Here is a 16,726-nt window from a genome sequence, read left to right as displayed (position 1 = left end):
GGGGCATTGGTATTTATGGGGGAAAAAGTCATTTATGTGTTTAGATTGGGAATTGATTGCAAAATACAGCTTTTATTTTAAACCTTAGAATCAAACAGGATGAGAAGACAGCTCTAATTAGTCAATTGTCTGCTGAACTTCCTCCTACTTGGGTCTTGGCCTCTTGGTGATTTGATTTGAGTTCCACAAATAAAATGATGCCTGGCACTGTTTTCAGTCATAAGGAGATATATTTCTATAAACAAAATAATCTGGTCTCACCCTTCCTCTCCCCAGTTCTGCAGAACTCCCTGGGATTTGGCTTCTGCCTTTCCAATAATTATTTCCAAAGGTAAAAAGATGGACTAGCAATTGGAGTTGGAGGTCATTAACAGTCATTGAGACTTTACCCTTCCTTAATTTAGATGCCCACTCTGTGCCTTGGGCACTGTGGAACACAGATGAATTCTAGCTCTGGGGGAGCCCTCAATTACAGGGGTGCATTATGAAAGGACTGGGAGATAGATACATAAATAAATAATTAGCAAATAGTATGGTCAGCATAAGAGAGGTTCATTCACAAGGTGCTGAATGAATGACTAATGACAGATGAGTAGGAACTCTCCTAGCAGAAGTGTAAGTAAGAGTGCTCCAGGCAACTTCATCATCAATATCACCTCCCACATTCATTCATTTGGATTTTCTAAACACGTTCAATCGTACAACCTTCTTGAACCATACAATGGCTCAGTGGGATAGTCAAGTCTAATGGTTGTCTGTTATGTGGCTTGCTTAGCATCAATTCTGATGATAATAACACCTCCTTATTTGATTTTGGAGACTGCTCCTTTTCTAATTTCAGTCCATATGATTTGGGTGGGGTTAACCCTACTCAGTCCACTTCCAGATGTGACTATGTGACCCACACCTGTTTGCCAGTCACTGCATCACGCTGGCCAAAGTGACTAGTTTACTGATTGACATGTGATCCACATTGGACCAATTGGAGGAAATCCTAGACTTTAGCTGAAACTATCTGTAAAGAGCCACTCTCTTTTTTACTGAATTTCTACATGGGAGACCATGAGGCTACTGTTGTTAGTGACCATCTTTGCCATCAATGGGGGAGGCTGCCTGCCTAAGGCTGAATCAAACAGAGAAAATCAGAAGAGGATGCAAGATTCTGATGATGTCTATGGAAGACTGCAATTTGTGCCCCAAGCTCATTCTCTCCTTCTTCCTTTTAGGAACAAAAGCCTCCAAGTTTTAGTTGGGCTCTTGGTTACCCAACCAGAGACAACATTTTCCAACTTCCTGCAGCAAAGAGCAATCATATGTACTTCCAGGCCACTTCCTTAAAGAAGTTGCTTGGGTTCAACTTCATCTAGTGTAGAATGTGGACACGGTAGAGGTGAATTATCATCTGGGGGTTACAGTGCCTATGACATGGTGGATAAGAACGTTCAGGTGCCAGGATTTAGCCCTGGGTATGGGAGGATAGAGAACAAGATAGAGGAAACCTATCTTGGATGACCTCCTAGCACTGAGCTCTCCCAGCGGCCTTGGACCACCTGCCTGCTTCTGCACTGTTATGTGAGAAAGACACACACTTTTCTCTTCTTTGAACCATTGCTCTGGGGTCTCTGTTTCAGTCTTTTTGCCATTTGAGCATGTGGATCTGGCCATGCTTGAACTAATTTGAGGTACATGAAGACAGTGTGGAACTAAGATACATGTAAGATGGGAGAGAGTGATCAGAGTTAAAGTATTCCAAAGTCCTTATTTGTTTGTGAGGAGAAGAGTTATTGATTAACTTATTAACCTAAAATGTTTATTAACTTAAAAATGCACATGGAAGGAAAGAAAAGCAGCTATAGAAAACCTTATTAAGGCCAGAAAAAGGGTAAAAATAAGCAAAGAAAACACATAGCAAATAGAAAATAGAATACAAGGTGGTAGAAATATTTCCAAATATATTAGTGATTGAGGTAAATGTAAATGATCAAAACTTTCCGGTTAAAAGAGAATGTCAGACTGGAGAAAAGCACAAAACAAAATGCAACTATACACTGTATGCAGGAAACATATTTAGAACATAATGACACATAAATATGGACAAAAAGTGATGGAAAATGTGTAGCAGGCAAATACTAACCAAAAGAAAGCTGATACCATTATATTAATATCAGACAAATTGATCTTAAAACAAAAATCATAATTGGGGATAAAAATGAACGGTCATCACATAAAAATAGAAGAAACAATTCACCAGAAATATATGACATAGTTTGTATCTAACAATATAGCTTTAAAATATATACAGCAAAACTTGCTAGAATTTTAAGAAAAAATGCACAAATCCATTATTATCATCAAAAAGAGAGATTTAAAAAAAACACATCTAAGTAACTGGTAAAACAAACATAAAATGTTGTTAGGAATGTAGAAGATTTAAACAATTAATAAGCTTGATCTAATGGACCCTGCATCCAACAATTAGAGAATACACATTCTTTTCAAACTTAAATGGAATATATATAAATTGACCATATAGTAGGCTGCAAAACAAACATAAACAAGTACCAAAGACTCCTACAAATCACTTCTTCTGATGATGATGCAATGATATTAGGAACCAGTAACACCAGAAAATCACAAACCTCCACATGTTTAGAAATTAAGCAAAAAAAATACTTCTAAATAATTCATGGGTTTAAAAAGAAATTATAATGGATACTAGAAAATATTCAGTGCTGAAAGAAAATGAAACGTTATACATCAAAGTTTATGGGATGCAGCTAAAAACAATATTCACAGGGAAATTAATCACCTAAATACATACTTTAGAAACAAAGAAAGATTAAAAATACTCTACTGATCAGATTCAGGAAGTTAGAGATCATCCAGAGCAAACATAAAGAAAGCAAAAGAGGAAAAAAAAAAAAAGAAAATGTAAGGTAATTAAATTAAAAAAAAACGTATGTTAGAGACTGTCAAAAAATTCAAAAGTTGCTTCTTTAAAATAGACAAACCTTTGACAGATTCATCCAGAAACAAAAACACACAAGTAAGCAAAAGTCACACATCAACAATTTTAGGAAAGTAGGAGGGACAATTGTAGATATAGCAGAGATTTAAAGACTCATCGGCAAATACTAAGAATTACTGTCTGCTGATAAATTTGAAAAACCTTGTGTGGTAGGAGCCTCCAGGATGGCGCACAATAATCTTGACCTCCTGGAGTGCATAGCTCTGTGCGTAGTCCGCTCCCACACTGCCTAGAGCTAACCCAAGCAACCAATAGGATATTGTGAAAATGATGGTGTGTGAGTTTCGAGGCCAGGTCAGAAAAGACATTGTGGCTTCATCTTGCTCTCCCTTGGATACCCACCCTGGGGAAGCCAGCCACCATTTTGGGAGGATACTCAGGCAAGCTCGGCTGCAAATGATGAGGAACTGAGGCCTCCTGCTATCAGCCATGTGAGTGGTCCAAATTAGAAGTGGATCCTCCAGCTCCAGTGAACCTTCACATGACAGCAACCCTGGCTGACATCGTGACTGCAGCTTCATGTGAGACACCCTGAAGCAGAAGCACCCAGCTAGTCATTCCTGAATTCCTGACGCATAAAAATTATGTGAGGTAATAAATATTGATTGTTATTTAAAGTGCTAAGCTTAAGGGTAATTTTTAAATTTTTAAATAAACTTTATGTACTTATGTATTTATTTTAAATATACTTTATTTCTTAGAGCCTTTTTAGGTTCACAGCAAAATTGAGGATAAAATACACTCAGTTCTCATATACTCCACTCCCCATCGCCACACAGTCTCCCCAACTATCAACATCCTGCACCAGAGCAGTACATTTATTACGATTGATGAGCCTACATTGACATATAGTCACTCAAAGTTCATAGTCTACGTTAGGGTTCACTCTTGGTGTTTTCCAGTCTATGGATTTTGATAAATGTTTAATAACATGTATCCACCATTATAGTATCTACAGAATAGTTTCACTGCCTTAAAAATCCTCTGTGTTGGGCAGATTCATCCCTCGCTGCCCCCCTGCTCCTGGCAATCACTGAAATTTTTACTGTCTCCATGGTTTGTCTTTTTCAAAATATCATATAGTTGGAATCATTCAGTATGCAGCCTTTTCAGATTGGCTTCTTTCACTTAGTAATATGCATTTAAGGTTCCTCCATGTCTTTTCATGGCTTGGTATCTCATTTCTTTTTTAGCACTAAATGATATTTCATTGTTTGGACATACTGCAGTTCATTTATCCATTCACCTACTGAAGAATATCATGGTTGTTTCCGAATCTTGGCAAGTATAAATAAAACTGCTATAAACATTTATGTGCAAGTTTTTGAATGGACATACATTTTCAACTCATTTGAGTAAATACAAAGCAGCATGATTACTGCATCATACAAGAGTATATTTAGTTTTGTAAGAAATTGCCTGTCTTCCACGGTGACTGTACCAATTTGCATTTCCACCAGAAATGAATGAGAGTTCCTGTAGCTCCACATCCTTGCCAGCACTTGGTGATGTCAATGTTCTGGATTATGGCCTTTCTAATAGGTGTGCAGTGGTATTTCATTGTCTTAATTTGCATTTCCCTAATGAGATATGATGTGGAACATCTTTCTATATGCTTATTTGCCATCTATACATCTGCTCTGGGGAGGTGTTTGCTCAGCTCTTCTGCCTATTTTTTAATCAGGTCGTTCATTTTCTTATTGTTGAGTGTTAAGAGTTCTTTGTACATTTTGGATAACAGTCCTTTTTCAGATATGCCTTTTGTAAATATTTTCTCCAGGTCTATGCCTTATCTTCTCATTCTCTTGACAGTGTCATTTGAAAAGCAGAAGTATTTAATTTAATGAAGTCCATTGTATCAATTCTTTATTTCATGTCCTCCTATGCTATTTTCAAGGAGTTTTATGGTTTTGCATTTTACATGTAGGTCTATGATCCATTTTGAGTTAATTTTTGCGAAGGGTATAAAGTTTGTGTCTATATTCATTTTTTTGTGTGTAGATGTCCAGTTGTTCCAGCACCATTTGTTGAAAAGACGATCTTTTCTCCATTGTATTGCCTTTGTTCCTTTGTCAAAGATGAGTTAACTATACCTACATGGGCTATATTGGGGATCTCTATTGTGTTCCATTGATCTATTTGTCTCTTATTTTGCCAATACTACGCTGTCTTGATTACTGTAGCTTTACAGTAAGTCTTGTAGTCAGGTAGTGTCAATCCTCCATCTTTGTTCTTCCTTTTTCAATATTGTGGCAGCTGTTCTGGGTCTTTGTCTTGCCATACAAACTTTAGAATCAGTTTATCGATATCCACAAAATAGTTTGCTGGGATTTTGACTGGGACTGTGTTGAAGTTTTAGGGTAATTTTTTATGCAGCAATACAACTAACCCACCCAGGAGAAATAGAAAGTTTTCTTAGGAAAAAAATATATCTTACTAAAACTGAGTTTAGAAGGAATAGAAAACTTGAATAGTTCAATAAGTTGAATCAGTAGTTAAAAATCTACCCACAAAGGAAAACAAAACAAGACAAAATAAAATACCTGATACACTGACCTTACAGGTGATTCTCACAAAACTTTCATAAAACAATCCCTATGCTATGTAAATTATTCCATAAAACAGCAAAAAAAGGGAGAACTTCCCATCCCAGTTTAGAAAGCCAATATAATCGTTGTACCAAACTAGACAAGGATAATATGAGGAAGAAAAAATTATAGGCCAATCATAGCTGTAAAAATGCTAACTGAAATGACAGCAAACAATTCAAAATTCTACATAAAATTACTAAAATTTCAATATTAGTGTTTAATCCCAAGAATGAACACTTCTAATAACAGAAAATCTGTAGATATAATGCTAAACGCTTCTAGATTAAAGAGAAACATCACACAACCATCTCAAATAGATGTAGTATTTTGAAAAACATGATAAAAGTTGACACCCACTAATTAATTTTTTAAAACCCTTAGCAAGCTAGAACGTTCTAATATGTCAAAGGATATCTACCAATAACCTACCAGAAATAGTACACGTTACAGTGAAATATTGGAAGCCTTCCCTCCGTCTTCAGGAACACAACCAGGGAGAGTTGATCCCAGTCGTTAGGGTTGGCTGAGAGAGTCTGGTGGTTTTGGATTTCCAATTCTGAAGCTAGGTAAGGACTGGAGTCAAATACCTCAGTGCTTTTGCTATGGCTGGTATGACCACAGAAACAGGAATTACACCAAAATTGTGAATTCTTTGAATCCTGGAATCAGAATAAAAGAAGGATAGAATCTTAGAATCATAAAATATTTATTTAGAGTCCTAAATCTCATAATAATAGAATGATACAGTCCTAGAATCCTAGAAAAATGAATGTTAAATTCCTAGAATCTGGGAATAATTGAATATTCTTCTAAACTATTTATTTATTTATTTACTTGTTGCAGGCTAAGAAATTCTTCCTTTATTGAGCCAAAATAGGAATTCTTGCAATTTCTTTCTTTCCTTGAGACCACCCATGGCAGCATTTTAAAGTCATATTCAAAAACAACTGTTATATCCTCTCATCTTCTCTTCTCAGGGTAAATATTCCTAATTCTTTCACTTATTATCATATCCAAATATTATACTAAAAGCCGGATACTTTGATACTCTATAGATCTCCTGTTACTCATCAAACTTTCATCCACTGTTTTAACAACTATTGATGGTCTTGCCTGAGATAACTATTATTATGTTGTTTGCCAAATAGCGATTTTCTAACTCCATTATTCCTTATACGTTTATTAGTTGACATCATTGTTTATACCCGTATGGATTCATGAACTCTTTTTTTTTTCCAGTGGGTTTAGTTTATTACTATCACTTTTTATTTTGATGCTCAAACTACTCCAGATTTTCACAGCAGGAGCCCCTTGGTATGACTCTGCAGCTCCATTTGAATAAATGATACAGACACATCTTAAGTTCCATAGTGAACACACTCCCTGCCCTCCTTTCTCCAAAGTTACCTCCAAAAGAAGATGGTATAGATGCATGTTTTTGTACATGGATTACATACACATGTACCTACAATAAATGTGGTATTTTTTCCTGAGTGGTATCATACTTAATGAAGCCTTTTCAATGTGCCTTTTCCCTAATCAATAGGAATTTGAGAGTCATCCATGCTGATACAGCTAGATTTAGTTAGGCCGTTTCAACTGCTCTCTAGTAGTCTGTTGCATGATAAACAACTTAAAAAAATCTACATCTCCATTGATGAACAGTTAGGATGTTTCCATTTTTTAGTTGTTACAATTGGTACAGGGTATTTTTCCTTATGTCTGTCTCCATTGACCATATGAGAGCATTTCTCCAGGGCTGACAATCCAGAAGTAAAATTTCTTGGTCATACTATATGCTTCTTTTAATATAGAAGGAACAACTTGCTCTCCAAAGTGGTTTTACCAATTTACACTCCCACTTGTGACATGTGAGAGTTCCTGTTTCTCAGTATCCTCACCAATATTTGGTATTACAAGACTTCTTAACTTTTGCCAGTGTGAAGGCTGTGAAATGTTATATTAGGGGTGTTTAAATTTGAATACTAGGGAGGTTAAGCATATTTTCATGTGCTTATTTCCTGTTGGAGTTTCTGTGCATTACCTGTTTGTCTATTAGGTTAACTTTAAAGAATTATTTTATGAGTTCTTTATACATCCTGCATATTAATTACTATGGCTTGTATGTATTGCAAATATCTTCTCCCAGTGTGTAGCTTATCTTTTAACCTTGTTTATAGTATATTTTGGCATACAGAGGTTTAAATTTTTAACATAGTCAAATGTATCAGTGAAATCAAAGTTTATCCAACTTTGTGGGTTGTAATTTTTGCATCTGTAAGAACTCTTAGCTACTCTGATTTAAAGATAATCTCTTATATTGTCTTTAAAAGGTTTTGTCTTTATATTTTTAATCTATCCTCTGTGTGTGATGTGAGGGTGTGTGGTAGACTCCCATTCTTCCTTGTTTACCATACCCCAACTTATTTCAGTTCCCATTAACAGTGTACTTCCTTCCCTTTCTGACTTCCTTACAGCCAGAAGTGGTCATGCGACCTGATTCTGCCCAATGAGGTATAAGCAGAAGACTGCTTACAAGAAGTTGCAAAAATACTGCACAGAGGACCCTGTACCCATCACCTATCAACTCCTGATGGTGACATCTCAAATAACTATAGTACATTACCAGAAGGAAGTTGACATTAACACCATACAATTATTATTTTTTTTAACATCTTTATTGGAGAATAATTGCTTTACAATGGTGTGTTAGTTTCTGCATTATAACAAAGTGAATCAGCTATACATATACATATATCCCCATATCTCTTCCCTCTTGCGTCTCTCTCCCTCCCACCCTCCCTATCCCACCCCTCTAGGTGGTCACAAAGCACCGGGCTGATCTCCCTGTGCTATGCGGCTGCTTCCCACTAGCTATGGATTTTACATTTGGTAGTGTATATATGTCCATGCCACTCTCTCACTTTGTCCCAGCTTACCCTTCCCCCTCTCCATGTCCTCAAGTCCATTCTCTAGTAGGTCTGCGTCTTTATTCCCGTCCTGCCCCTAGGTTCTTCATAACCACTTTTTTAATATTCCATATATATGTGTTAGCATATGGTATTTGTTTTCTCTTTCTGACTTACTTCACTTTGTATGACAGACTCTAGGTCCATCCACCTCACTACAAATAACTCAATTTCATTTCTTTTTATGGCTGAATAATATTCCATTGTATATATGTGCCACATCTTCTTTATCCATTCATCTGTCGATGGACACTTAGGTTGCTTCCATGTCCTGGCTACTATAAATAGAGCTGCAATGAACATTGGGGTGCATGTGTCTTTTTGAATTATGGTTTTCTCGGGGTATATGCCCAGTAGTTGGATTGCTGGGTCGTATGGTAGCTCTATTTTTAGTTTTTTAAGGAACCTCCATACTGTTCTCCATAGTGGCTGTATCAATTTACATTCCCACCAACAGTGCAAGAGGGTTCCCTTTTCTCCACACCCTCTCCAGCATTTACTGTTGGTAGACTTTTTGATGATGGCCATTCTGACTGGTGTGAGGTGATACCTCATTGTAGTTTTGATTTGCATTTCTCTAATGATTAGTGATGTTGAGCGATCTTTCATGTGTTTGTTAGCAATCTGTATATCTTCCTTGGAGAAATGTCTATTTAGATCTTCTGCCCATTTTTGGATTGGGTTGTTTGTTTCTTTAATATTGAGCTGAATGAGCTGTTTATATATTTTGGAGATTAATCCTTTGTTAGTTGATTCGTTTGCAAATATGTTCTCCCATTCTGAGGGTTGTCTTTTCGTCTTGTTTATGGTTTCCTTTGCTGTGCAAAAGCTTTTAAGTTTCATTAGGTCCCATTTGTTTGTGTTTTTATTTCCATTACTCTAGGAGGTGGATCAAAAAAGATCTTGCTGTGATTTATGTCAAAGAGTGTTCTTCCTATGTTTTCCTCTAAGAGTTTTATAGTGTCCAGTCTTACATTTAGGTCTCTAATCCATTTTGAGTTTATTTTTGTGTATGGTGTTAGGGAGTGTTCTAATTTCATTCTTTTACATGTAGCTGTCCAGTTTTCCCAGCACCACTTATTGAAGAGGCTGTCTTTTCTCCACTGTATATTCTTGCCTCCTTTATCAAAGATAAGGTGACCATATGTGCATGGGTTTATCTCTGGGCTTTCTATCCTGTTCCATTGATCTATATTTCTGTTTCTGTGCCAGTACCATACTGTCTTGATTACTGTAGCTTTGTAGTATAGTCTGCAGTCAGGGAGCCTGATTCCTCCAGCTCCGTTTTTCTTTCTCAAGATTGCTTTGGCTATTTGGGGTCTTTTGTGTTTTCACACAAATTGTGAAATTTTTTGTTCTAGTTCTGTGAAAAATGACAGTAGTAGTTTGATAGGGATTGCACTGAATCTGTAGATTGCTTTGGGTAGTATAGTCATTTTCACAATGTTGATTCTTCCAATCCAAGGACATGGTATATCTCTCCATCTGTTTGTATCATCTTTAATTTCTTTCATCAGTGTCTTATAGTTTTCTGCATACAGGTCTTTTGTCTCCCTAGGTAGGTTTATTCCTAGGTATTTTATTCTTTTTGTTGCAGTGGTAAATGGGAGTGTTTCCTTAATTTCTCTTTCAGATTTTTCATCATTAGCACATAGGAAGGCAAAAGATTTCTGTGCATTAATTTTGTATCCTGCTACTTTACCAAATTCATTGATTAGCTCTAGTAGTTTTCTGGTAGCATCTTTAGGATTCTCTATGTATAGTATCGTGTCATCAACAAACAGTGACAGATTTACTTCTTCTTTTCCGATTTGGATTCCTTTTATTTCTTTTTTTTCTCTGATTGCTGTGGCTAAAACTTCCAAAACAATGTTGAATAATAGTGGTGAGAGTGGGCAACCTTGTCTTGCTCCTGATCTTAGTGGAAATGGTTTCAGTTTTTCACCATTGAGGACGATGTTGGCTGTGGGTTTGTCATATATGGCCTTTATTATGTTGAGGAGAGTTCCCTCTATGCTTGCTTTCTGGAGGGTTTTATCATAAATGGGTGTTGAATTTTGTCGAACGCCTTTTCTGCATCTACTGAGATGATCATATGGTTTTTATTCTTCAATTTGTTAATATGGTGTATCACATTGATTGATTTGCGTATATTGAAGAATCCTTGCATTCCTGGGATAAACCCCACTTGATCATGGTGTATGATCCTTTTCATGTGTTGTTGGATTCTGTTTGCTAGTATTTCATTGAGGATTTTTGCAGCTATGTTTATCAGTGATACTGGCCTGTAGTTTTCTTTCTTTGTGACATCTTTGTCTGGTTTTGGTATCAGGGTGATGGTGGCCTCGTAGAATGAGTTTGGGAGTGTTCCTCCCTCTGCTATATTTTGGAAGAGTTTGAGAAGGATAGGTGTTAGCTCTTCTCTAAATGTTTGATAGAATTCGCCTGTGAAGCCATCTGGTCCTGGGCTTTTGTTTGTTGGAAGATTTTTAATCACAGTTTCAATTTCAGTGCTCGTGATTCATCTGTTTATATTTCCTATTTCTTCCTGGTTCAGTCTTGGAAGGTTGTGCTTTTCTAAGAATTTGTCCATTTCTTCCAGGTTGTCCATTTTATTGGCATAGAGTTGCTTGTAGTAATCTCTCATGATCCTTTGTATTTCTGCAGTGTCAGTGGTTACTTCTCCTTTTTCATTTTTAATTCTATTGATTTGAGTCTTCTCCATTTTTTACTTGATGAGTCTGGCTAATAGTTTATCAATTTCGTTTATCTTCTCAAAGAACCAGCTTTTAGTTTTATTGATCTTTGCTATTGTTTCCTTCATTTCTTTTTCATTCATTTCTGATCTGATCTTTATGATTTCTTTCCTTCTGCTAACTTTGGGGTTTTTAAATTCTTCTTCTCTAATTGCTTTAGGTGTAAGGTTAGGTTGTTTATTTGAGATGTTTCTTGTTTCTTAAGGTAGGACTGCATTGCTATAAACTTCCCTCTTAGAACTGCTTTTGCTGCATCCCATAGGTTTTGGGTGGTCGTGTTTTCATTGCTATTTGTTTCTAGGTATTTTTTGATTTCCACTTTGATTTCTTCAGTGATCTCTTGGTTATTAAGTAGTGTATTGTTTAGCCTCCATGTATTTGTATTTTTTACAGTTTTTTTTCCTGTAATTGATATCTAGTCTCATAGCGTTGTGGTCGGAAAAGATACTTGATACAATTTCAATTTTATTAAATTTACCAAGGCTTGATTTGTGACCCAAGATATGATCTATCCTGGAGAATGTTCCATAAGCATTTGAGAAGAAAGTGTATTCTGTTGTTTTTGGATGGAATGTCCTATAAATATGAATTTAGTCCATCTTTTTTAATGTATCATTTAAAGCTTGTGTTTCCTTATTTATTTCATTTTGGATGATCTGTCCGTTGGTGAAAGTGGGGTGTTAAAGTCCCCTACTCTGATTGTGTTACTGTCAACAGCTGTTAGCATTTGCCTTATGTATTGAGGTGCACCTATATTGGGTGCATAAATATTTACAATTGTTCTATCTTCTTCTTGGATTGATCCCTTGATCATTATGTAGTGTCCTTCTTTGTCTCTTCTAATAGTCTTTATTTTAAAGTCTATTTTGTCTGATATGAGAATTGCTACTCCAGCTTTCTTTTGATTTCCATTTGCATGGAATATCTTTTTCCATCTCCCCACTTTCAGTCTGTATGTGTCCCTAGGTCTGAAGTGGGTCTCTTGTAGACAGCATGTATATGGGTCTTGTTTTTGTATCCATTCAGCCAGTCTATGTCTTCTGGTGGGAGCATTTAATCCATTTACATTTAAGGTAATTATCGATATGTATATTCCTATTACCATTTTCTTAATTGTTTGGGGTTTGTTATTGTAGGTCTTTTCCTTCTCTTGTGTTTCCTGCCTAGAGAAGTTCCTTTAGCATTTGTTGTAAAGCTGGTTTGGTGGTGCTGAATTCTCTTAGCATTTGCTTGTCTGTAAAGGTTTTAATTTCTCCGTTGAATCTGAATGAGATCCTTGCTGGGTAGAGTAATATTGGTTATAGGTTTTTCCCTTTTATCACTTTAAATATGTCCTGCCAGTCCCTTCTGGCTTGCAGAGTTTCTGCTGAAAGATCAACTGTTAACCTTATGGGGATTCCCTTGTATGTTATTTGTTGTTTTTCCCTTGCTGCTTTTAATATTTTGTCTTTGTATTTAATTGTTGTGATTAATATGTGTCTTGGTGTGTTTCTCCTTGGATTTATCCTCTATGGGATTCTCTGCACTTCCTGGACTTGATTAACTATTTCCTTTCCCATATTAGGGAAGTTTTCAACTATAACCTCTTCAAATATTTTCTCAGTCCTTTTCTTTTTCTCTTCTTCTTCTGGGACCCCTATAATTCGAATGTTGGTGCGTTTAATGTTGTCCCAGAGGTCTCTGAGACTCTCCTCAATTCTTTTCATTCTTTTTTCTTTATTCTGCTCTGCAGTAGTTATTTCCACTATTTTATCTTCCAGGTCACTTATCTGTTTTTCTGCCTCAGTTATTCTGCTATTGATTCCTTCTAGAGAATTTTTAATTTCAATTATTGTGTTGTTCATCGTTGTTTGTTTGCTCTTTAGTTCTTCTAGGTCCTTGTTAAACGTTTCTTGTATTTTCTCCATTCTATTTCCAAGATTTTGGATCATCTTTACTATCATTACTGTGAATTCTTTTTCAGGTAGACTGTCTATTTCCTCTTCATTTGTTTGGTGTGGTGGGTTTTTACCTTGCTCCTTCATCTGCTGTGTGTTTCTCTGTCTTCTCATTTTGCTTAACTTACTGTGTTTGGAGTCTCCTTTTCGCAGGCTGCATGTTCGTAGTTCCCATTGTTTTTGGTGTCCTCCCCCAGCGGTTAAGGTTCGTTCAGTGGGTTGTGTAGGCTTCCTGGTGGAGGGGACTGGTGCCTGTGTTCTGGTGGATGAGGCTGGATCTTGTCTTTCTGGTGGGCAGGACCATGTCCGGTGTAACACCATACAATTAAATAGGCTACATATAGACCTCACATGGATTTTAGCAGTTTTTGCATGTACTCATTTTTTAAAAATTAATTAATTATTTATTTATTTTTAGCACATTGGGTCTTCGTTGGTGCGCACGGGCTTTCTCTAGTTGTGGCAAGAGAGGGCTTCTCTTCATTGTGGTGCACGGGCTTCTCATTGCAGTGGCTTCTCTTGTTGCGGAGCACAGGCTCTAGGCACGCGAGCTTCAGTAGTTGTGGCACATGTAGTTGTGGCTCGCAGGCTGTAGAGCGCAGGCTCAGTAGTTGTGGCGCATGAGCTTAGTTGCTCTGCGGCATGTGGGATATTCCTGGACCAGGACTCGAACCCATGTCCCCTGCAGTGGCATGTGGATTCTTAACCACTGTGCCACCGGGGAAGCCCCTGCATGCACTCATTTTTAAAAAATATCTCTTGTGTATAGTCTATGACATTTTATCACATGTATAGATTTGTATAAACATAACCACAGTCAAGATACAGGACTGTTCTATCACCACAAAGCATCTCTCTCTCCTGCTACCTCTTCATAGTCACACCCTTCCCTGATTTTCCTGGTGGAAAATGCCCAGAGAGGAGGGGTGGCAACCACTGGTCTGTTCTCCGTCTCTGAATTTTTGGTGCTTGATAATGTTATCTAGATGTAATATGTAGCATATAATATTTTGAGACTGCTTTTTTCACTCAGCAGAGTTCCATGAAGATCCACCCAAGTTGTATATGTCATTAGTTTGTTCCTTTTTATTGCGGAGTATTATTCCTTTTGTTTAACCATTCACTCATGGAAGGACACTTGGGTTGTTTCCAGTTTGAGGAGATTACAAACAAAGCTGCTATGAACATGCTTGTACAAGTTTTTCTGTGAACATGTTTTCATTTCTTTAGGATAAGTGCTCAAGAGTGCATTTACAGGTTGTATGGTAAATGTATGTTTAATTTTTTAAGAAACTACCATCTGTTTCCAGAGTGGCTGCACCATTTTTCATTCGCATCAGTGGTGGATGAGAGATTCAGTTTTGTCACTGTTTGGTGCTATCAGTGTTTTTCATTTTAGCCATGGGTGTGTAGTGGTATCTCATCATTTTAATTTGCATTTCCCTAGAGGCTAGTGATGTTGAACATATTTTCATGTGCTTCTTTGAAATGATATATTTAAAATTACATCTTTCACTGTACTTATAAAAAAGATTATTGAATTTTGGCATATACTGATCTCTACTCAGCAGCCATACTAAACTCTTTAACCAGTTTTAATAGTTTCTAGATGATATTGAACTTATTGTTCACAAAAATGACAATTTTGCCTCCTTCCTTCTTACTTATACTTCTCTTCTTTCTCTTATCCAGTTGTCCCTAATGTACCCCTAGAATTATTATTCTCATCTTTAATGCATATGTTTCCACTACCTCACCATTAAGCATGATGTTGATTTTTGGCACAAGATATTTAGAATCCATTCATCTACTCCAATTTTACTAAGAATTTTTTTAAAACATCAAGAATATATAGTGAATTTATCAAATGTCTTCACAGTCTCTTCAGAGAGGATCACATCTTTTCCACCTTTATCTTTCAACATATTTAATTATAATTTAGGTTACTAATATTGCTGTATGGTGAGGCAAAAAAAAAAAAAAAAAAGAGAGAGAGAGAGAAAAGAAAAAGGAAGCAGTCCAAGCTTGTTTATAAGTTCTTTTTTTTTTTTTTTGGCTGCACCACGTGGCACGCAGGATCTTAGTTCCCTGACCAGGGATCGAACCCAGGCCCCCTGCTATGGAAGTGCAGAGTTCTAACCACTGGACCGCCAGGGAAGTCCCTGGACTGTTTTCTTTTTGCTGCACTTTTTTGTCACAGTGGCCAACAGTGTTATGATAACTTTACAAAAAGCATTTGGATACTTTCCTTTTCTGTGCTCTCTAACAGTTTAAACAGAACTGGAGTTATCCCTTTCCTAAGGACTTGAGATAACTTACCTGTGAAGCATCTGCATCTGGGGCTTTTGGGGGGCAGCTCCTTGCCACCTGCCAGAGGGATTATGTCATTCCCTTATTTGAGACTCTTCAATGGCTTCCCAGTGCCCTTAGAATAAAATCTGACTCCTAGCCACGGCCTTCCAGCCTTGCAGGACTGGCCCAGATCTGTTAACAACCTCCTTTCATACAGTCTCCTGCTTGCTGTTCACTGCACTCCAGCTCCACTGGTCCCTTTTCTGATCCTGAAACATACCAGGCTCTTTCCAGCCCCGGAGGCTTTGCATTTGCTGGTTCCTCTGCCTGGAATGTTCTCCTTTTAGCACTTATATTGCATGGCTTATTCTCATCCTTCAGGTCTCGCTTAATATCACATCTCAGACAAGCCCTCCCTCACCATCTTATCTGCTGTGAGGTCCTTTACTTCTCCCTCATCATTCTGTTTATTTCCTTAATGTATCACTCATCATGCTCTGTTATTATCTTGCTAACTTTTTACTTGCTTATTGTTTGCTACAACACCGTCTATCCCACTGTCGACTATGAACCCCTTTGAGTTCCCTGGAAACTTGCCTGTCTTAGGTACTCTGTTTCCATTCTCTAGAACTCTGTTTGGCACATAGCAGACAGCCAAACAAACAAATGAATAAAAAATATTGTTGACTGAATGAATTAATCAGAGGACCAGTGAAGGGACCACCGTTGTCAGAAAACAGGTAAGAAGGAATCACCTAGGGTGGAGCTCAGGTTTGTACAGGTTTAGGTGACAGCAAAAGAGCCAGGTGGAAAGTTCTGATAGGCATTTGGAGATGTAAGAATGTAGTGAATTGAAATGTCGATTTGAGAGTTATCCTTAACCATCTGTTAATGCACTTAATTACCTGCCTACTCATCCATTAATCCATCTGTCTCTTCATTCATCTGTCCATGCATTGATATATTCATTCATGGATTCAGGCCACAAACTTTTGAATAAACCGTGAGTAAACTATGAGCCAAGCCCTGGGCACCAGGGTTACATTGACCAATAGATAGTCTCTGCCCTCAAGGAGTATAAGTTTGAAAGGGATGGGAGAATAGGGGACATAAGTAATAACAGACTCTAGTAAGCACTGCTATGAGGTAGCTA

This window comes from Eubalaena glacialis, chromosome 10 (assembly GCF_028564815.1).
Source record: "Eubalaena glacialis isolate mEubGla1 chromosome 10, mEubGla1.1.hap2.+ XY, whole genome shotgun sequence".
Classification (NCBI taxonomy): domain Eukaryota; kingdom Metazoa; phylum Chordata; class Mammalia; order Artiodactyla; family Balaenidae; genus Eubalaena; species Eubalaena glacialis.
The sequence above is the reverse complement of the archived record's forward strand: the minus strand, read 5'-3'. Positions refer to the sequence as shown.